At 43.9% G+C, this 23,078-nt stretch overlaps 1 protein-coding gene across 2 annotated transcripts in view; it reads right to left on the bottom strand.

Annotated features, from left to right (window-relative positions):
- Positions 1-178, bottom strand: part of LOC116036332 (mixed lineage kinase domain-like protein) — a 48,845-nt gene extending 48,667 nt beyond the window's left edge. The window contains exon 1 of one of the 2 annotated variants that reach the window (XM_031279856.2): positions 49-178. The gene's annotated coding sequence lies outside the window, so the exon portion shown is untranslated. The remainder of the gene's footprint in view (positions 1-48) is intronic. The other variant, XM_036003656.1, reaches the window with a different exon arrangement.
- Between the last annotated feature and the right edge of the window lie 22,900 nt (positions 179-23,078).

Raw genomic sequence — 23,078 nt, 5'->3', positions numbered from 1 at the left:
CAGAGGAGTTTACTGTTGATATGACCCAAAACAAAAAAGATTATTTACCTGTAAGTGGATGTCGACGAAAGCTTTCAGTTTCAGGTATGTGCTGCTGTGTGTGTGTGGGTGTGTGCGTGCTCTGGTGAAAATTAAACTGTAGCTCTCAGCTCCTCCCTCTGCTGCGCCCCACTTCCTGTTTCCATATATCAGCTGCAGTTCCTCCCTCGGAGCATCATTCGTGCCCCTGTGCTTCGACACACCCAGGATTTATTGATCCTATCCTTGAAACAGAACTATAACTCACTGCAGGGGGATGGGAAGCAGAGCAGATGAGATCTGGAGGCAAGAACAAGTTGCAGCAGGAACTGAAGCTGTCAAGTATGATTCTCCTGAAAGGGAGATGCTATATCTACATCCACAAGTACTCTTCATGTTGGCCTTGTCATAAACAGGCCCAGAGCTCGTGACGAGGAGACAAGTTGAAATTCTTTTACAGTTTTTCTCAATTGGTTACACACAAATACTGGTACTTGAGGGGGCAGAAACTTGGAGAACTACAAAAGCATCATCAAATAAGCTCCAATCATTCATTAACAGATGCCTACGACACATCCTGGAAATTTATATATATCAGAGCTTTAGCATAAAAGGGCAACAGGTGAAAACATTGCTTGTGATGTGGATGAGGTGCTGTGGCCAGACCGAAACAGAAGAGAGGATGCAGCATAGTTTTTTTTTTTTTTGACTGCAACTGTATTCAGTATGTATTCTTCTGTTGTCTTGTATGTAGACCACTGTATGTGCAACTTTGTGTTGCACATTGTTTTTGTGTGGAAAAATTAAATATATTTGTTACCGTGTACCGTATTTGTGTGTTCTGAGTATAAAAACAATATTCTCAAATATTTTATAACACTTATGTATGTACTGTCTGTAGTAAGTGTAACACTGAACAAAAAGAAGGCCTAAGTCATTATGATGAATGGAGAAGAAGTGTTTTTGTGACCGTGAACTGGTCTTTTTTGGGTCAAAATTGAAAATGGACTTTTTTGGCGCTTTTTCTGACGTTTTTGTCGCTTACTTTGATGCTTTGTGTCACTTATTTTTCAATGTTTTTAAATTCATAGTCAATAAATCAAATTTACATGACATTATACCAACTTTTTGAGTTAAAAAAAGCTGAAATTATGCATTATTTTGACTAATAGTTAAGATCAGAGTGAATCAGACTTTTTTTTTTTAATTCAAATGCTATGAGATTGAATAAATCACCCAAAATTCAATGGAAGTAATCATTAATTTTACATGCGAAGAATGTTGTATGGGTTGTATACAACGTACGTGCATGCATCTAAGTTATTTTAGGGCAATTTGGTTGTAAGAAACCCATATTTCTGATATGAAAAACTTTGAAAACGGGTAAAATTTGACCCGAGGACAACACGAGGGTTAAAGAGTCAAACGTTTAGTAAGGCTGTGAGAGATACTAAAAAAAACTGTACACTGAGAAACTCCAACAACAGTTTTCAGCTAATGACTCAGTTTCTGTCTGGAGGGGGCTCAGACAGATAACCAACCAACTAAAGGCCCCCGCCTCCATCAACGACCGGCGCCTGGCTAACGACTTGAACACCCTTTGTCGTTTTGAAAGACCATGCAGCCTTGTCCCCCTTCCCCGTGACTCCACCCCTCATGCCACACCTCCCCCACCCCCGTAGGTGTGGGGGCCGCATCACTACACACCCCAGAGTCCCCCCTCCCACTACAACAACCCTCTCTATTCAGGTAAAAGCAGCTACACACCGGGCCGATAATCGGCCGTCGGACAGTCTGGCGAGGTCAGTGACTCAAGTCTGTTCGGTGTGTTCCGTGCCGTCGTCCGAGCGGTCTGCCTTCATGTTCGCCGACCTGACATGCTCAGTCGGAGACAGGGCAGTCAGGACTCACCCGGAAATGGCAAGCGGGATGAGCGTGACTAAGCCTCTCAAAATCTGACAAAAATCTTTTAAACTGACCTTTGTTGATCTGAAATGAAGACAGATTCAGCAACTGCACGGCCTATTTCTCTCTTAAAATGTTTTCAGAAACACGTTTTGGTGAACTATTTTAGTACAACATGAGATCGTATTCTGAATGAGTCGCCAGTAATGGCCGTTCGAAAAATCCAAAATCCGGAAGCAGCAGCCAGATTGCGTTCGTCCAATCAGCTGCCGGTTTTCATTTTTTGGGCGACAATATAGATTAGCGCCGCCATGGACGTATTACGTCTTGTCGCTTTGGTGTGTTCTGGGGCACTTTTTTGACCAACTCGGGGGAGACTGATCAGTCCAACTGGCTTTTCTGCCGACGGTCGGCCGTCTGGTTGGTGTGTAACGGCCTTTAGACAAGTCAACAGACTGTTTAAAAAACAAAACCCCAGCAAAGCAGCCACACCAGACTCTGTCTCTCCCTCCACCCTAATGCACTGCGCTGATTAACACCTTACTGGAGACATGCCACATACCAGCCTGCTTCAAGTCCTCCACCATTATCACGGTGCCCATGAAAACAAGGATCACAGGACTGAAGACTGCAGACCCGTCGCCCTGACCTCTGTGGTTATGTCCTTTGTCCTTTGAGCGCCTTGTTCTGGCTCACCTTAAATCCATAACCAACCCACTCCTGGACCCCCTGCGGAGCCAACAGGTTTGTAGACGACACTGTCAACATGGCTCTTCATTTCATCCTCTGGTACCTGGACTCCTCAGGAACTTACGCCGGGATCCTGTTTGTGGACTTAAGCTCTGCCTTCAATAGAGCTGAACGATTTTTTAAAATAATCTAATTGCGATTTTTTTCAAAAATACTGCGATTCCGATTTAATATGCGATTATTTCTTAAGCTCTTTGTCTTCTGTATTATTCAATAAAGACGAGCAATAAATCATTGTATAGTATGAACAACACAAGATTAGATAGATTAAACAAACTGGTCTTTCCTGGAGGCCAGGCCTGGATGTGATGATGAATTTAGGTGATGCATGAATTTATATGAATGACATCTTTTATTTAACTACTTCAATCACAGTAGTATATTGAGCACTGACCAAGCCTGGTGTAAACATTTATATGAAAGTCAGAATCAAATCACAAACTAAAGTGCAGATTGCAGAAATATAAAAACAAATATGTGGCTTTACCACACTTAGTAGTATTTAGATTATTTAATTATTATTTACTGTAATAAACATATGTAAACATGTGGATTGCACTTTTTAAACTGTCTTTGAACTTTAGACAGTTAAATAAGTAAAAATATAGTATATACACAACGGTGTATTTTTTTTACAGCGCACACAGAGGAGCTGCCTCCAGCCCCTCCCTCCCCTCATGAAGTTGCGTGCCGCGTGCACTCAGAGACAGAGAGGCTATCATTACGTTAGCAGTAGCATGCTGGATTAACTGTACTAATAAAACCGTTGAAACAACGCGGCCACGCTACTGTGAAAGCTCCCCGAACATCATTTATCAGAGTCTGGTTGTTACCCCTCCCCGTGGCAGTCTCCTCCGCTCCATATCTTTATAACGGAGCTAACCACTAACCGCTAACCGGAGCTAACCGCTAATCAGAGCTAATCGTTGCTAACCGAGCCTTCAGTTCTGCGTGCCTGTATCCATTAATGTATGTATGGACTCAAGCCCGAATAAAACCCTTCATTTTATTAAAATGGCTGTAAAAGTTAAACTACAACTCAGAGTTGTTTGAATGACAGAAATCTGCTCAAGGTACGGCATAGTGTTAGATTGCTAAGTTGATGCTTTCTCTGTGGAGTGCAGACTGATTTGCTCTTGCGAGTCACGTGACCAAATCGCAGCCTTTGCGATTAGGAAATCGCGTTTTAACATATCGCGAAATTATTGCAAATGCAATTAATCGTTCAGCCCTAGCCTTCAACACCATCCTCCCTCGAGAACTAACAACTAGCAAGCTCATGTTTCTGTAGAAAGAGACAGAGGTAGTGTTCCAAAAAATAAGAAATTACAAACCTTAAGCGTTTCCAAAAGTGGTCCCACTCTCCCGCCTCGGAGGAAAAGAAAAAGACCGTTGAAGGAGGAACCCAAACTTGAATGTAACCAATCCACTGGGTTAAAATGATCACTGGTTGGAGTATTCAAATCAAGGAAGATTGAGGCACAGTCCAAAACCATTAACCCAACAACTGGGTTACTGAAAGTAACCCAATATGAGTTGAATATACATAATACAGGGTTAAACAGCCTCGACCCAGTGGTTGGGTTAATAAAATAACCCAGTATGTTTTAGTGTGTATGAAATCACTGAAGCACCTGTTTGGTGCTCCTTCACACAAATCTTCAATTAGCAATCAGTCTGCAGGCCTTAAAGGTGCAGCGTCTGTGTTGTTCTTTGCCAACATGGATGGGAGAGGTCTAAGACACAAGAGACTGAGTATCAATAGTGGCTATTTCTTATACTCTACAGTAATAGATGTTTATACTTTACTGTAATAGATTTGATTTTTATTTTCTTTTTTGTCAAAGTTTTTATTTCTTCATACACACATAAACATACAATCAAACTCAAGAACAAACACTACCCCAACATCAACAGACAGTATATGCAGCATACCACCCCCATATACAAAGGCCTTCTGCAAATCGACATTTCCTTTTTTTGAAACATCCAAAATATACATTCAGTACCATGTCTACAAATTTTTTCCATATGCCCTACCTACAAAAAAATACGTTCCCAGGTCCTCCTAAAATGTTCTTCTTCATTGTTAATAGGCGATATGCACAGGCGAGCATGACATATTTCCGGTTAAATCTCAGGATGGATGTAAATGTCCGGTTATCGTAGAATGCTGTGCTACCGTATACTACCATTGAATGCTTGTCGTCAAAAACATCCGAAACGGTTAATTTTCGTTGTTGTTGTTGTTGTTTATCTTAATGTTTATGTTAATGTTTTTACTTGTAATACTTCGTCTTGACTTATAACACAATGACGTGTAAACATACGAAAGTGTCCTTTCAAAAACAGGATGACAGTTCTTCCAGCCATCACTGCTGTGTGCCGCAATGTACAGTGTCTGCCAGATGCAATTCTTCTGTTAGTTTTTTTACTTTTCCCAAAGACAGTGAATTACATAGACGGTGGGTGATTAACATTCAACGAGTCAACTTTCTTACAACAAACACACGAGTCTGCAGCCAACACTTTCTAAGTGAAGATGTGATAGAGCCTCCGACTCCAGCTGGGCGCAGACGTCTGAAGAAGGGAGCTGTTCCAGTGCTGTTTGAATGGAACAATTTCAGTCTTCCAGCCCCACGGCCCGGAGTTTGGGAAAGGACCGAGCGTCCCAACACAGAAACCATGAATGATCCGTCTGTGGAATTGGACTGTCCTCCTGACCATGACTACTGCAACAGTACTGAACCTGCTGCGCTGGATATGTTACTTGACCACAATGAAGAACTAAGTGTAGAGATAGCAAGGCTCCGAAATCAAATTGAGGAGATAACTATCAGCAGCAAGTTCTGCTTGGAGCGGTTTGCTGGATCTGATGATGACATAAGGTTTTTCACAAGGTAAATTAAAATGTCCAATGTGTTTAATATATAGGCCTATGTATTTGAGCTGTCAACAATGACTAGTATTATTATCTGTTTAAATGTTGCATGTGTGATGTGTGTTATTGTAAGCTACTGGAAACCTTGAATTTTCCTCGTGTAACAGAGTTATTTAGTGATTCCACTTGCCAGGGTTTAATCGTCCAATACCAAGAGGTTGCATTGACATTCTGTATTGTGGTTGGTCAGTGGGCGTCCCCTCTGTAGATATATGCCCTTGTATGTGATTTAGCGGTGCCAGTGCACGAGGAGTGTGCCCGTGGTAGGTTGGATCGCACCCAGTCATAAGCACATTTGAATTGTTTCTTTTAATAATATTTAATTTACATGCCATGCTGATATGATGATGTATAAATACTTCGGTAGAATGTAGCGACGGCTATGTATACTGTTTGAAATGCTTATCTCGTGCAATGTACAGAAAGTGCTCAGGTCATGCTAGTTAGCTTAGCCGGCTAGTTAGCGTAGCATGCTAGGTCGCTAATTGGCTTTTGTCCTTCTGTAATTAGAATGACGTGTGTACGCTGTATCCTACGTGGCTGACCAGGATATAATTCTTTGTTTACCAGGTACATATTGTATTTTTTTGTCTACATATTTGTTCAATTTAATGTCATGTTGTGATATTATATATGCCATTGTACGTGATTTAGCGGGGCCAGTGCACGAGGAGTGTGCCCGTGAATGACGTGTGTACGCTGTATCCTACGTGGCTGACCAGGATATAATTCTTTGTTTACCAGAATAAACCCGACAAGATTGAGAATCCAGTGTGAAGTCTTCAATTATTACACAACGCAGAGATCACATGGGTTACACTCGAGAGGAGTAAAGTATCTATCTAAAACTATCTAGATCTAGTATTTTAAAATAATAATACTTGTACTGTTGTATTTTAAAATACTGAGAAGAGCAGTAAGCAAAAGGACTGACGTGTGCGTGGTCCAGTTTCTGACCTTAGTGCCAAATGTTCTAAGATGTTGTATAACTGTCAATAAGGATGCTAACATCCTTGCAATTTAATGTTTTGTATGGACACTTAACATACAGAAATGTAACACGTGTGTCCCACAGGTTTGCAAGTCATGCCCACCTGATGGCCTTTTGGAAGCAGATAGAGCCAGCCACCCGCAAGATCATACGGGTGACAAAAGCGCGAAGTGTAGCAAAGACTGATGAGGTCCCTCACACTGGCAATGCAACGGTGAATATATTTTACAGTTGTTCTAACAAAGCAAGATATATTGCATCATCTTATCACCTTGAAAGTTAAGCCAGTAACAATCTACTTGTGTAATGAGGTAATAATGGAATTCTTACTCTTTTCAGGTTCTTCAACCCATTGACGAATTTTTTCTCTTCATGAATTACTTGTCATTGGGTCTGATGCAGAAGGATCTGGCCCACAGATTCAAAATCCACCAGTCAACTGTAAGCCGCATCATAAATACATGGGCTAACTTCCTGTATACTGTACTAGGGGCTGTGGGTATTTGGCTGGATGAGGAGACTGTCAAATCTCACATGCCAGAGGTTTTTCAGGGTTACTCTGACACACAAATTATTTTGGACTGTACCGAAATACGCTGCCAAACACCTAGTTCTCTTCTCCTCCAGAGTGAGGTGTTCTCAAACTATAAATCACACTGTACATTTAAAGGATTAATTGGGATGGCCCCTCACGGTGCAGTAACCTTTGTGTCGTCTCTCTATGAAGGTGCCATCAGCGATAAAGACATTCTGAAGCAGTCTGGCATTGTGGCTATCTTAAACCCATCTATGGCCATAATGGTTGACAAGGGTTTCCTTGTAGAAGACTGTGTGCCCTGCAAGGTCCACATACTTACCTTTCTGTGTAAGAGAGCACAACTGTCTGAGCCAGAGGTCAGGAAGACACAATCTATTGCCAGACTGAGAGTCCTCGTTGAGCGGCTCATTCGCAGGGTTAAGGAACATAAATTATTCAGTACAGTAATCCCTATAATTAATTATAATATGTTATAATATAATATATATAATATGTTTGATATGTTACAATTTGTATATGTGACAATTAAAGGGGAACTATGCAGTTTTTTTCAGCTTCATTTACCTTAACTGAACATTTTCGGAGTCATTGGAATGGTTATATGACTTTTTTCAAGTTGAATGGTGGTTGTGTCCCTCCCCCCTAGCGCCTGTGAGCGGAAAAACCACCCTTGCCGTCCACAGCGTCAGGAAGTATGGCGTGATATCAGGTCTCGCGATGTAACGAATTGCTTCACAGCACTGCACACATACGCCCATTCAGGAACCAGCTAGCTATAAGAACAAGGTAGCGATGGAGTTTTTCACACTACCGTCATGGCTGTGCCGGTTAAAAAGAAGCAGAAAGCTAGGAAAGCATTGTCGGAGGAACAGAGAAAGAGGAAACGGCAGACTGACCGAGAGAGGAGTCAGACACAAGTAAACATAGGAGCTGCCAAATATCTATTCTGAAGCTGTAGGAGGAGCTCTATAGAGAAACCTGCCAGCAAAAAGCCAGAAAACAGTGAAGAAATGGCCAAAACTGCATAGCGCCCCTTTAATATTACAATGTTGTAAATAAGACAGTTGACAAAATAAATTTTAAAATGATTGTACAATAATTCATGTGTCTGTTCAGTTACTTTTCATAGAGAGGTATTTTGACATGTATGTGTTAAAGAAAAACAAATCACATCTCTCTTTCAGTGAGCCTAATACATCGCTGTCTCGGCAAATGTGCTGCACGAAAATGTCATCGTGGGCACAGACAACAAAATCACACCATTCCATGCCTGTGATGAGTAACTGTCCCTGGACTTGCCAATAATAACAATGGCTTTCCTTCAATTTGTGTAGGCCATGGTCAAATCTCAGGAACTTGCAGTCTATGTAGCTGGCTACATTTGGGCATTTCATTTCAACTAGACCAAATGATGGTCGCTCAAGTGGGTTATATACCAGCCCATCAGGCGATGCACCCAACCAAGGTGCGTCCGGATGCACGACTAGCCCACACTGTCAAATTAAGATTTTTTAGAACTGCATAGTCCTTCAATGCACCTGCTTCCATTTCCAGCCCCCTTTTCATTAGTGGCGTTTGTCTCGTCCCTCTGATAATTCTTTCTGCCAGTTTTTCTGCTGTGCTTGTACCTCTAACATGGCTTACCTCCCGGAAATGTGAAGCAGTCACTCTCTCCTTCCTCAGTGAATGCCACTCGGGTGTTTCACTTTGGCATCTGGTTGCTTCCTCAATCAGGTGTGACTGTGACAAAGTCACAGACAGAGAACTGAGGGGAAGCTTTTCTTGATCCGTCATGATCTCGTATGAACAGCCTGTTGGTTGTAAATGGTAACCGTCCAGTGGCACTTTTGGGAACGGTGGTGCATCCTCATGGATGACAACACTGTCAGGTGGAGGTGGTGGGTGTTGATATGACAGGATACTGCCAGTTTGTACCTTGAGTGGTTTGTCAGATGTGATGTTCATTCTGCAGATAAGGGGAAGAGAGTCTGGTTCCATGTCAGCATAGGCAGGTAGTGGGTTGAGGGTTGATGGGTCTGGTAGCTCACCGCTGTAGCCCTTGTAAAGTGTAGATCTGGAATAACAATATCAGGAAAAGTAAAGGGTCCACTAGGAAATACACCAGAATCTAACAGTGATTAATAACATTTATTTCGCAACACATTGTAGTCTGCCTATTTAATTGGACTCTGCATACCTAATTCCGCTTGCCGGAGTAGCATCTGGTTTGGGCTTCACTACAACCATGGCATCCACAGGTCCTGGCTTCACTCCCTATTTATTTATGAGATGGTATTAGGAGAGATGCTAGTATGCATGTGACACAACTGTCTGGTATTGAAATGATACAAACCATTGTTCGTGGTTTATGCCACTTCTGCTCTGTTTCAGTGCACGAAAGTACAGGAGGGACGACAGACATGCCACATTCAGAGTAATGGGCAGTCTGATATAGTAATGCAAAGAAATGATTGCATATCCCACACCCAGCCACACAGGAACAGTAGCTTTTAACAAGCACAACTGGCTGTGAATCACGTAATGTCATCTGAAATACACAGAAGCATAATTTAATGGATTTTGAAAGACGAGGGTCTACAGCAGCAGGAGTAGGAGCAAAACTTGTTCTTTCTACTTTTTACTGGTGTAAGCAACTTATCTACTGTCTCGTGTCACTTTTGTGCTTTCTGCATCACTTTCCTACTGTCTTGCACCACTTACCTATTGTCTTGTGCCATTTACTTACCTTCAAACAGCATTGGCAGAGCAGTAGGTAAGTGGTGCAACATTGTAGCCTAGTACCAATAACAACAGTAGAGTGAAGGTTTTGCTCCTAATTCCTCTTGAAAAGTAGAAAAATCAAGTACAAAAGCAAGGAAGTTGGGCCATATGTTTATAAAGAAAGAAGTAAAGATGACAGGACAGTTTTGAGTAGAACATCAGCAGTTTGAAGAATAGCTGAGTGGAATATGTTACTGTCATTGCAGTCATCAAGTCAGGAAAAAGTAGTAATCTCATTATTGTTTACATTTCAAACCAAACTCCAATTTGTTTACAACAGACCCAACAACAAAGCATGGCAATTCCCACTCAGCTACCCTGGTCTGTATATATTCAGCTATCGTGAAAACCACTAAAGTTCTAAAGTGTTCTCTTAGCAATGGCAATCAAAGCTGTGGTAACATTAAACGAGTAAAACATGTGTTGAACGGAACCTTGAACAAGTTCAACAGAACTTTGAACGTGTCACTTAATCTAGTCCTACTCTCAGCTGGCGTGGTGGCTTTAGTTTCTTGCCAAAAGAAACTAAAGCCACCACATGACCACATGACCATGAGTGCCACTGTTTCGGCCTGTGTGTTAACTGTTTTGAAAAATGTGGAGTTTGAGTTGACTGCTGCATCAAAGCAATCGAGAAAAACTGTAAAGTGTAATATGTTTGTTTGTTTTATGTATGCACCTTTTACCAAGGCAAATTCCACTTAAGTGTACTTATTGTGGCAATAATACCTTTTCTGATTCTGATTAAAGTGCATTTTCATTTATCTGGGCTGGGTGGATGCACACTTGACCACATAAAAATCTATATTTTTATTGTGAGTGTTGACAATAAACCAAAGGTTTATTACCTTTACTCAGTATATTGTTGAATATTATTACAATTACCTCGGAGCGCTGTAACTGCAGGTCCCTGACAGAGACCTGCAGCCCAGCCTGTCCTGGACTACGACCCTGTTTGTGTGAACTGAAGGAGTCTAAACTTTGTATAAATCTGCGATGTGTCTGCCTGGAGAACATGCATGACGAGAGGAGGGAAGCAGGATAACTGCATTATCTGCATTAGAGGATATTAAAAAAAAAGCCATTTCTTTGTTTCATGTTCTTTCGTGCACATACCTGCATTAAATCAGACAGCTTGCATCATCATCATTCGCTTTACAGTAAGTAAACATTTTCTTTCGATACATCTATTAACTTATGCTCCTAAAAGTGAAGAAAGGGTCCTTTAAATCTCTACTTCAGCAGCACTTACATACATCTCAAGTTTCCACGTTGAGAGTATTTTGTCCTCCTTAACTTGGGATCTTGAGACATGCTACTTTTTCCTTACTTTTGGGAACATGCCTATTGAATCTTGGGTTTATTGTTGAAGTGCAAACCTCCTTTTTCAGCTCAGTCTTTATACTCCTGTTAGTTAGAAGGAGACTTCATTTGTCGCCTCTGATAGTACTACCTGTATTCGTGGTGTGAACTGCAGTAACAGTTGAAGGGGAGACACTATACTGGCAAAATTTCAATTTTGAGGTTTTGGGGCTATTTTGCTTCCATGACATGTCTTCTTTCAGACTAGTGAAGAAAAAAATACACATTTAGGTGTTTATTTGTCAGGGTTTTGGTATTTTGTGGTGTGTCTTATTTTGTAGTCGGTTTCTGTTCTCTATTGTGCTTGTTTCCTGTTTTATTTTGTAGTCTGTCTTGTCTCCCTTGTCTTGTCTAGCTTTCTTCCTGTCTTTGTTTGTTTCCCGCCTTTTTTGATTTGTTCCACCTGTTGTGTCACCTGCCTCTCGTTCCCTCGTTACCTTGTGTATTTAGCCTCTCTGTTTTCCCTTGTTGGATCATTGTTTTTGTCTGATTGTGTTCCTGTCAGCACGTCGTTGCCTGTACCATTGCTGTGGATTCCTCCCTGTTTTATTTTTGTAAGTTTTTTCCTCTAAGTTTTGTCATAGTGTTTTCCAGCCTGGGTGCTACCGTTTTTTCGTTGTCTAAATAAATTCCTGAACTCAAGCCATCTCCTGCCTGCCTGCCTCTCCCTGCATTTGATCCGACCAACTGGACCCAGCAGAGAAGCTTCCTTTTTCCCAGTGGGTTCCCAGTTTTTTTTTTTTTTTTTCTACTGGTTGCTGCTCAAGGCCTATCTGGGCCATGGCTCCTGCACACCCTTTGTCTGATGAACTTTGTGAGCTACTTTGTGACCTGATAGAGCTGAAGGTTATGTGGAAGGAAGCAGACAGTGAGTACCAGAAGGAGGCTATTTTGTCATTGGCTTGTAATATGGTGTCAGAAAAACCCTGGCTAATTGACTCAATTCCGGACTGGGTTAAAAGATTTGTTTCCACTCCTGCCCATCCACCTGTGTGCCGTTTTGCTACAGGTTTCATGTCCGTTACCCAGCCTACATCCCGGTCTGCTAACACCGTGGCCACTGGATTTTTGTCTGTGACCCCGTCTGTCCCTTTGCCCGCTTCGCCCAGTCCTGTCTCTCTACCTGGAGGAGAGCCAGAGACTCATATGACTTTGCTTCAGTATTTTGCCATGTCTGTTAAAAAGACTGAGGAGGCCAAAGCTGCCAGCCTTCAAGCTGGAAGACAACAGTCTAGTTTGCCTACTAGCAGCTGTCCTGGAAGCTTTACGATCGGCTCTACGGCAACCCACTCTGCGGGCACCCTCAACTACAAGCAATCCTTTGAGGGAACTCGCCTAGCCATATTTCCTGGGAACCGTGGAGGCCGGAGACGGGGTAGAAGACAACATGGCTCCCGACGCCATGCCCTGCTTCACCCTCTCTTCAGCCCAGAGTCCTCGCTGTCTAGCGGCCTCGAGTCCGTGCTGTCCAGCGAGCCAGAGCCTGAGCTGACGTATGTTCCTGAGCTAACCTGTGCTTCTGAGCCTGAGCTAACCTGTGCTTCTGAGCCTGAGCTAACCTGTGCTTCTGAGCCTGAGCTGACCGGTGTTTCTGAGCCTCAGCTAACCTGTGTATCTGTTCCCGAGCTGACGTGCAACCCTTCTGTTCCCGAGCTGACGTGCAACCCTTCTGTTCCTGAGCTGGCGTGCAACCCTTCTGTTCCCGAGCTGGCGTGCAACCCTTCTGTTCCCGAGCTGGCGTGCAACCCTTCTGTTCCCGAGCTGGCGTGCAACCCTTCTGTTCCCGAGCTGGCGTGCAACCCTTCTGTTCCCGGGCTGGCGTGCAGCTCTCTTGACCCTGGGTTGACGTGCAGCTCTCCTGATCCTGGGTTGATGTGCGGCTCTCCTGACTCCGAGCTGGCGTGCAGCTCTCCTGACTCCAGGCTAGCTAGCAACTTCCCTGAGCCCCGGCTAGCTAGCAACTTCCCTGAGCCCCGGCTAGCTAGCAACCTCCCTGAGCCACAGCTAGCTAGCAACTCCCCTGATTCCCTGCTAGTTAGCATCTCCCCTGAATCCAGGCTAGCTAGTAGCCTTCTTGAGCCCCGGCTAGCTAGTAGCCTTCCTGAGCCTGAGCTAGCTAGCAGCTCCCCTGAATCCCTGCTAACTAGCATCTTCCCTGAATCCAGGCTAGCTAGCATCCTTCCTGAGCCCCAGCAAGCAAGCACTCTCCCAGATCCCTGGCTAACTAGCAGCCCCCCTGAATTTAGGATAGCTAGCAGCCTTCCTAGTGTCCCCGAGCTTCCTAGTGTTCCCGAGCTCCCTAGGATCCCCAAGCTACTCAGTGGCCCTACACTTCCTAGAGTCCCCGAGTTTCCTAGAGTCCCCGAGTTTCCTAGAGTCCCCGAGTTTCCTAGAGTCCCTGAGTTGTCATTTATCCTGGACCCCCGGCTGGCTAGCAGCTTCCCAGAATCCCGGCTGGCTAGCAGCCGCCCCGAGCTTCGGCTGGCTAGCAGCTTCTCTGAACTCCAGCTGGCTAGCAGCCTCATAGATCCCCGGCTGGTTTGCAGCCTTCCAGAATCTCCGCTGACGTGCAGCCGCCCAGAACCGCCACTGACGTGCAGTCGTCCAGAGTCTCCGATGACCGCTCTGCTAGAGTCTTCCAGTCGTCCAGAGTCTTTGATGACCACTCTCCCAGAGTCCATGTCGACAGCTCTCCCAGAGTCCACGTCTACGGGCAAGCCAGAGGCCTTGCCGGTCTCCGGCGTCCCAGAGACTGCCCCTGAGGCTTTGTTGGTCTCTGGAGTCCCAGAGACCTCCCTGGTGACTTTGCCTTTGTTCTGCCCCCATGAGACTTTGCCTGTGGCGGTCAGGCCGACTCCTGCCCCTCGTGTCCTGTCGGCGGTCAGGCCGACTGATGCTCCAGTTACCCTGTCGGTGTTGCCGACTCCTGACCCTGTTGTCTTGTCTGTTACTGATCCTGTTACCTTGTTGGCAGACGCTGACCCGTCGCCTGTCTCCAGCCCAGCTGACCCGTCGCCTGTCTCCAGCCCAGCTGACCCGTCGCCTGTCTCCAGCCCAGCTGCCCCTTCATCTGCTGAGCCTGTCTGGCCACCAGAGGGGATTCGCCTTCGCCGCCGGTCTTCAGAAGGGATTCGCCCTCGCAGACGGCCTCCAGAGGGTTTTCGCCTTCGCCGCCGGCCTCCAGAAGGATTCTGCTTTTGCTGTCGCCCTCCAGAGGGGTTTCGCCTTCGTCACCGTCCTTCAGAGAGGCTTCGCCTTCGCCGCCAGTCATCTCGGTGCCCTCGACATCCTGTACGGCCACCAGAGAGATTCTGCCTTCGTCGCCGGTAGCCAGAAGGGTTCTGCCTTCGCGGGCCGCCAGAGGGCTTCTGCCTTCGTCGCTGGTGGCCAGAAGGGTTCTGCCTTCGCCGGCCGCCAGAGGGCTTCTGCCTTCGTCGCTGGTGGCCAGAAGGGTTCTGCCTTCGTCGCAGGCCGCCTGAAGGTTTCTGCCTTCGTTTCTGCTCCCAGTCCCCTGTTGCCGAAGCCTCTCTGCCCCCTGTTGCCGAGGCCTCTCTGCCCCCTGTTGCCGAGCTCTCTCTCAGCCCCTGTGACTCTCTGTTCCCTGTGACCCAGGGCGTTGTGCCCCAGTGACTCTCTGTTCCCTGTTGCCGAGGCCTCTCTGTTCCCTGTTGCCGAGGCCTCTCTGTCCCTGTCCCGGGGCCTTCCTGTTCCCTGTCCCGAGTGGCCTCTCCATTCCCTAGCCCCACTTGACTTGTTTGCTGACCTGTTTGGCCCTCCTCCGGTCCCCCTCCGCCCTCCCTGGGTTGTCTTTTTGTTCTGTTTTTGGGACATCTGGGATCTGTCCCTTGGGGGGGGTACTGTCAGGGTTTTGGTATTTTGTGGTGTCTTATTTTTGTAGTCGGTTTCTGTTCTCTATTGTGCTTGTTTCCTGTTTTATTTTGTAGTCTGTCTTGTCTAGCTTTCTTCCTGTCTGTTTGTTTCCCGCCTTTTTTTGATTTTGTTCCACCTGTTGTGTCACCTGCCCCTCGTTACCTTGTGTATTTAGCCTCTCTGTTTTCCCTTGTCTCTTGTCGGATCATTGTTTTTGTCTTGTGTTCCTGTCAGCACGTCGTTGCCTGTACCATTGCTGTGGATTCCTCCCTGTTTTATTTTTGTAAGTTTTTTCCTTTAAGTTTTGTCAGTGTTTTCCAGCCTGGGTGCTACCGTTTTTTCGTTGTCTAAATAAATTCCTGAACTCAAGCCATCTCCTGCCTGCCTGCCTCTCCCTGCATTTGGGTCCGCTATTCCTCACTACACCATGACATTTAACTACACTTTGTCTATTTGCTCCTGCAGAGTTCTCCTAAATTCACCGAAAGTTAGCATTAGATAATGCCTCATTTGCATATATAAACAGAAATTTCAGAAAACTTGTAATACAAAACATAATTGTCTTAATATCAGTAATCAACTGGGGTTTCATGGTGATATTTGTAAGTTAAATGTTGATCCTTTATTCACCTGTGGCGTCTTCAAATTGTATTAACTTTACAGCCCATATCTAACTGAGAAATCTCAGGCTCATTGAATTATTTTTTTGATTCATCCAAGTGACAATTGATCTGAAATACACATTATTCTTCATCAGCATTCCAATATTTAAATTGTTGATTTATTCTCTTTATGATATTTTCTAATTCTTTTGTATTTTGTTTTCCCTCCTCATGAAGGGGTCGGTATACAACGCGTTCTCACTTCCAACTTGTAAAATACTGACACTTGGTCAGTTGATCTCAGCGTTGGATACCAACGCAAAAATAACCCATCAGAATCAGAAAAAGCTTTATTGCCAAGTATTTTTACACACAAGGAATTTGTCCTGGTGCTGTAGGTGCATGTCACATTAAAGCAACACGCACAGACACACCGAGTCGCCATATATGCGGCGCCAAAACAACTCTCTCTTAACTCTCGCAGGGAGAATACAGCATCACATGAGGAGAGGGAAAAAAAAAAAGCAACTCTCAGACTATCCTCATAAAGATAAGAACAGTGTGGGAACAGGAAAAAAACACCTCAGCACATAGGCACACAAACAGTACATTTGCACTGCTGAACATAACAAATGTACAGTTGCACATTTGGCTGCGAAGGCGTTGGACTGGGGAGAGGGTAGGTTGGGGGAGTTTGGCCTGCTGAGAAACGCACAGCCCGGCAGTCCCACTAGTGACCCAGTCCGCAGAATGTTATAGCGAAAACACAGCACGTTGCCATGGTGACACCCTTGAACAGTCTGTATGGTACTAGTATAAGTGTTAAGAGACAACAGTAGTGAGTATGAATGACCGAAAAAGAATGTGTTGGTATATCGTATGAGAACGTATGCACATGAACGTATGATATGGTGACTGCAGTCTCAACACATTCTCACTCCCATCTCGTAAAAATACGGACCCTTGGTCAGGTGCCGTTGTCGTTGTTATTGACACTAAAAGTCTCCTTTAGCGCCATATCTAAATGCGCTCTATTGGCGTCACTTTTGACGCAATTAGGTTAAGGAAAAGATCATGGGTGGGCTTATAAAAGGTACGTTTCAGTGACACGCGGGACAGTTGGGTTTATAAAACGTGATACATGGGTCACATACCCTGGTCTCCTGAGTGAAAGTCCTGTGTTTTTTGACCCATCCACCACCTCAACCAACATCCCTGCGTGCAATTTCGGGCTTTCATACTACTCAATAACATTGATGCTCTTAATACTACGTCATCTTCAAGCGCCACGGAGCTGCTGCTCTGCCCGGTGCATTCTACACACGCTGAAGGGCGCTTTTTGCGTTGTATCTGACGCTGACAGCCACTGACCAAGCATCCGTATTTTACGAGTTCGGAGTGAGAATGGGTTGGCCGTCTGGTCTTGTGATGACCAGTTGCATGACAGTTAAATTTAGCCGAGAAACGCTGACTGTAAGCTGGGTACAGAGCACCGCGAGGGGACGGTCCTTCCACTCCATGTAAATTAACAGGCTTTTTAGCGTTGTTAAAATACACTTTATTCAAAGTCGACAGAAACAAAATAAAACTATGAAAAGCCATTTTGGGTCGCCTTTCCACCTTTCCAACTATCACAACTCTAGTTTTGGTTGAAATAAACACATAGTTTACCGATTTACATGTGAAAATATGTTGGCTCTATACACGCTAAAAGTATTGCTTTTTTAAATGGAGTCTGGTGGGTTTAGCGCTAGTGACTTCGGAGCTGTTTCTGGTTAAACAGAAAGGTCTCAAAGAGGTTTTAAAGTCTATCTCTGAAAGGATCCTTTCCATAATGTTGTCAGACACTTAGAATAATAATCTGAGCCTGTCAGTGGCAAAACAAGCACTTTTAGTGGACTAAATTGCAGACATTTGCCCTATAGGATCACATGGCAGCCCGGTTCACGGCTACTGGTCACAGCAATCTCGCTTAACAGTGGAACAATTTCAAAGATTGTTGTTTCCAGGGAAAATGGGGTCCAGGTTGAACAAAACTGAAGTTACCCTTTACCTACAGTCACTGCAACTTGCCTCAGTAATAATTGTAGTTCCCATAAATGTCTGCTTAATGTCCAAGCTAACTGCCTCACTGTCTCTCCAGCTGATCATGGAGGCCATTAAACCCTTCTGGACCTTCTACAACCTGTTTGACCAGATGAAGAGCAATAACGACCAATTCCCCCACATTTCTGACAGACTGGACACCCTGCAGGAACTAGTGGTGTTTGTCCAACAGAAGGAGCTAGACAAGCTCTCTGATGATGTGAGAAAAGCTTTGGAGAAACTCCATACTATTCTGGAATCAGCGAAGGAGGTGCTCACCAAATTCAACAAGCAACACATGATGACTCACATGGTGAAATCCAGCGACTACAAATTAGTTTGAGAACCTGAACAAAGGTCTCACCAATGCCTTTGTGACTCTCTCTGGGGCTCTGCATGTCCACCAGGAAAAGAAGAAGAAGAAGACTCGAACAGGGGGACATGCTCGCTGCACAGAAAAAGCGACTTGCTGAACAGGAGAAGAATCAAATGGAACAGGATGAGAAGATGTCCGTGCAGGAGAACATGCTCGCTGCACAGGAGAATAAGTTGCATGAGCAGGAGACGAAGCTGGCAAAGCAGGAGGACAAGCTAGCAGAGCAGAAGGACATTCTGCAAAGAGTGGAATCAAAATTAGCATATGAAAGTAGAGCATACTACTGTATTCTGCAATAAAGACAGGCAAAGTCTAATGGGAGGAGCCATAGACTGTAAAAATAATGGACAATGCTTCCGTGCCTAAAAGGTGAAGCCAATGTGGAAGTGCCTTAAACCTGCACTCTCTCATTAGCGGGCGACTCCACTGGTTTTAAAACAAAGTCTGTTTCTAAAGATGTCTATGAGGAAATGAGCTTACTTGATTTACTCACTTGATTTATTACCTAAGTTAACATTTGCATGGTCTCAATAAACCTTATCTCAATCTTATCAGCCAGATACAAAATCTTTGTTTCACTTTCTTTCATGCACACACCTGCATTTACAGCATTAAATATTTAGGCTCTAAAATAAATTGACTACAACAAAGACTAATCAACATTTCAACTGTTATTTAACGAGCCACAATAGATAGAAGTGAAACAAGGGTCTTAACCCTCCTGTTGTCCTCGGGTCAAATTTGACCCGTTTTCAAAAAGTCAGAAATTTGGGTTTCTTTCAATGGAGATAAAGCTCAGAATAATGAGGTAAATGTATTTTTGAGAAACCCCCATGATCTAAAACTTCAGTTTTCACACTATTGTGAACGCTCCGGTTTCAACAGTTTTCGTCGGTTGTCGATATATGGTCATCTGCTCCAGGTAGGCACTACTTCAGTGTTTACATTGTCACATGTAGCCTCAAGGAAAAATGTAATCTTGGCTTCCAACATGTCCGGTTGTGTAGTATTTACACATTGGTGATGAAGTTTCACTATATACTCTGTTGCAGTCAGTCTCCGGCTGCAACGGACTGTACAGAGGCAGCGAAGGAGCACAGATGCAGAGATGTGGAAACGTTGACCAATCAGAGCAGACTGGGCTTTTTGGGGAAGTGGGCTTAAAAGAGACAGGCTCTCCAACAGAGTGTCTCATACAGAGGGGGGATTACAGGTGCAGCCTTTACCTACAGGTAAAACATGTTAACACGTTTTAGTATAAATACAGTATAGTACAAAATACAAGTCTGAACCTAAAATTCGGTAGGCTGTATTATAATAGGTCTCCTTTAAACATGCACTGATATCATACAAGCCTGAGGCTTAAGGCTCTGACACACCAACCTGACAGCCAACCGTCGGCAGAAAAGGCAGTCGGACTGATCATTCGGCTCCCCGAGGTCCAAAATTTCCTCAGAACACACCGAAGCGACGCCAACTTGAGCGTACGTTCTGCGCATGCACGAGACGTAATACGTCTGCATAACAGCAGGTGACGCTAATCTGTATTGTCGCCCAAAAAGTGAAAACCGAAAATGACGAACGCGCCACGTGGGTCTGGCTTCTCCCGAATTTCAAAGCCGAACATAATGGCGGCTCGTTCGGAATACGATCTCGTATTTGACGAAAATAGTTCACCGAAATGTGTTTCTGAAAACATTTTAAGCGCAAACATACAGTTGCTGAATCTGTCTGTTTTTTTGATCGACAAAGGTCAGTTTAAAAGATTTTCGTCAGATTTTGAGCCGTTCGTCACGCTCATCCCGCTCGTCATTTCCGGTAAGTGTTTTAACATAAGTGCACTGATTTGCTAGTCAAGGATTAGCACTCAACCAATCAGACTGGTCATTGAGTCCGACTGCCCACTGGCCGATTCAACAAGTCAAATCGGCCCAAATGAACACCGTCCGCTCCTCCGACTGACGACGGGACGGAACACACCAAACAGACTTGAGTCACCGACCTCGCCAGACTGTCCGACGGCCGATAATCAGGTTGGTGTGTCAGCGCCTTTACATGTCCCAGATCCTGGGCTAGATGTCAACATTGTCACCAATGCTACACGTAGAAGATAAAGAAGATAACGAAATACACACCTAGTATGGTGCAGCGTAAGAACAAAAATAATGCTGTTATTCCTTTGAGAAATACAAACACAGGTTATATTTGCACTTGTTTCTATTCATTAATGAATGATTAAATATGAAATAAAACATATCAGCCTAACTACAACATAACTGACACATCCAGACATGAAGTCTATTCATCAGGGCCGGTTTAAAGCATACTACCTCATAAAAAAATTACAAAGGCTGCCAATAAACCAATAGACCTTCTTTGTCAGCGACAGAAACCTGCAGACATATGGGGAGGGGCGCTGATAAGGACGCAACTTATCAGCTGAACTGTGTTATCGGATTTAACATTTTTCTTTCACTCACTTTCTTTTATCTTCAAGACGCACATCTCACATCTCGTATATCTGCATCTACTTTACAGTAAGTAATCATTTCCTTTGATTGTCATTTTATTAAGGTTTAAAATGTATTTGTTCACTTTATGTTCTTAGTCTTCTCTTTGTTATTTAACTTTTCTTCTTCTGAGTGGCACTTGTATCACTTGTAAACTGTTCTATAATAATTAGGTCTCAGAAGTATGTATACATATTAGGGCTGTCAATCGATTAAAAAATGTAATCTAATTAATTACATACTCTGTGATTAATTAATCGAAATTAATGGCATGCATAATTAACAGTACTTTTTAAGAAAGTAAAAAAAGCAAAGAAAAAAGAAGGGTACTAAACAACAGTTGGTGACATTAAAGAACGGCTTGTTTATTGCTAAGGCCATATGGTCAAAATTAAATGATTTAATAATAATGTATAACAATAACAATAACTTATTTCACTAGTATATTGCTGTTGAACGACAAAAACAACCACCAGATGGGAAAAGGACATTTACAATAACTTCAAATGCACCACGAGGCTGTAGTTTACCAGTTTCGTTGAACGCACCGTCTGTGTTGTTTTTCCGACGGCAGCTGCAGATTGTTACATCCCGGTGTTGAATCCTCTACAGTAAAACACAGTCAAACTTTACACCGTTTAGCTACTAGCTAGCAGTATGCTAACGTTAGCTGCTGTCTAGTATAGTGTTAACTAGCTAGCGGTAGGTTAACGTTAGCTGCTGTCGAGTATAGTGTTAACTAGCTAGCGGTAGGCTAACGTTAGCTGCTGTTGAGTATAGAGTTAACTAGCTAGCGGTAGGCTAACGTTAGCTGCTGTTGAGTATAGAGTTAACTAGCTAGCGGTAGGCTAACGTTAGCTGCTGTTGAGTATAGTGTTAACTAGCGTCCCGTGCAGCGGTGTTTGTGTTGCCTGTTTCAGAGCATCAGAGAGAAGAGCAGACATATCAGTGGCACCAGATTTCGGTAGCCAGGGTTGGCAAGAAGAAGATTTTTACAAGTAAATGTTCCAATCAATGATCCAGGCAGCACATTCTCATCTCCCTCCTTCATTTTACAGTCCAATGGTGGCTAGAACGGCTCCGGGTCAAACGTCAATATGGAATGGATTAATCAGCGTTATTTTTTTTAACTTGTTATTTTTTCTCAGATTAATTAATCGAAATTAACGCGTTATTTTGACAGCCCTAATATATATATACACAGAATACATGTTGGAGAACAGCCATGGTGTTTAAGGTTTAATCTTTGCGTTGCTTTAGTGTCAGATGTGAAGAAGTTACAGCCCAACATCATCTCATGTCAAATCCGTTCACTTTCTGTAGTTCAGTGTGATATATTATAGCTTAAAAAGACTAAAACTGAAGTGATTCATTTTTCATCAAGTTTTTTATACAGCAGTTTCAGTTAAGTTTTAGTTTCTCTTTTATAATGTAGTTTTAGTTTACTATAATAACCCTGGTTCCCACAGCTGGTCCACTTAAAGATGATCACGCTGAGGTTCACACAGTGGCGGTTTTTGGCACGGGTGAACCGGGCAGCCGCCCGGGGCGGCATTTTTTCATGACTCATTGGGGGCGGCACGAGAACTTAAAACACAGTTCAGTCTCGATTATCTTCTCTCAACTCACTCAACTCGTACATGGAAGGGGCAAGGAGGCCTTTCATTGGTTCTTTCCAAGCGGACCGCGAGGAAGTGATGGTGGGCGTTTTTACAGGATAACAGCAGCTACAGATGACAGATCTTTTTCATTTCTTTTTCATAGCCCATAACTTATTTATTGCTCTCGGGGTGTAAAGACAATTTAAAACAATACAAACTTAGCACAAAAAGTAAGGAAATTTGTGTTTGGTAGATTATTTCTCTGTGGTAACAATGCTTTTTGGCAATAAATCTTATACCGTTGGAAAGCCTGTTTAATTCCCTTTCAAATTTCAACCAGCATTTGTCGCAAGTCAGCCAACGCGGTTGTGTTGGTCACTCTGGCACGAACAGCACGCCCAAGCTGATCCCACAAGTGTTCAATGTGGTTGAGGTGAGGACTGCTGGTTGAAGAATGGGATGCCATCCCACAGCAGTGTGTGACCAGGCTGGTGACCGGCATGAGGAGGAGGTGCCAGGCTGTTGTGGCTGTGTATGGTTCTTCCACACGCTACTGAGGCTCCTGTTTGTGAAATGAATAAATTGTTCAATTGCCAATATGTCTTGTTTCTTCAAACTTCAATCATCCGATCCACCAAACACCAAACGAGTTAATGGCAGAATAAGCTGTTTGGCATTGGCAGAGAAGATTTGGCAAATTTTTCGTGGGTCCAACCCACATACTCAGCGCTGCTGCTCATCCCACAAA

This window comes from Sander lucioperca, chromosome 7, assembly GCF_008315115.2.
Source record: "Sander lucioperca isolate FBNREF2018 chromosome 7, SLUC_FBN_1.2, whole genome shotgun sequence".
In the NCBI taxonomy this organism is placed as follows: Eukaryota; Metazoa; Chordata; class Actinopteri; order Perciformes; family Percidae; genus Sander; species Sander lucioperca.
The sequence above is the reverse complement of the archived record's forward strand: the minus strand, read 5'-3'. Positions and strand labels throughout refer to the sequence as shown.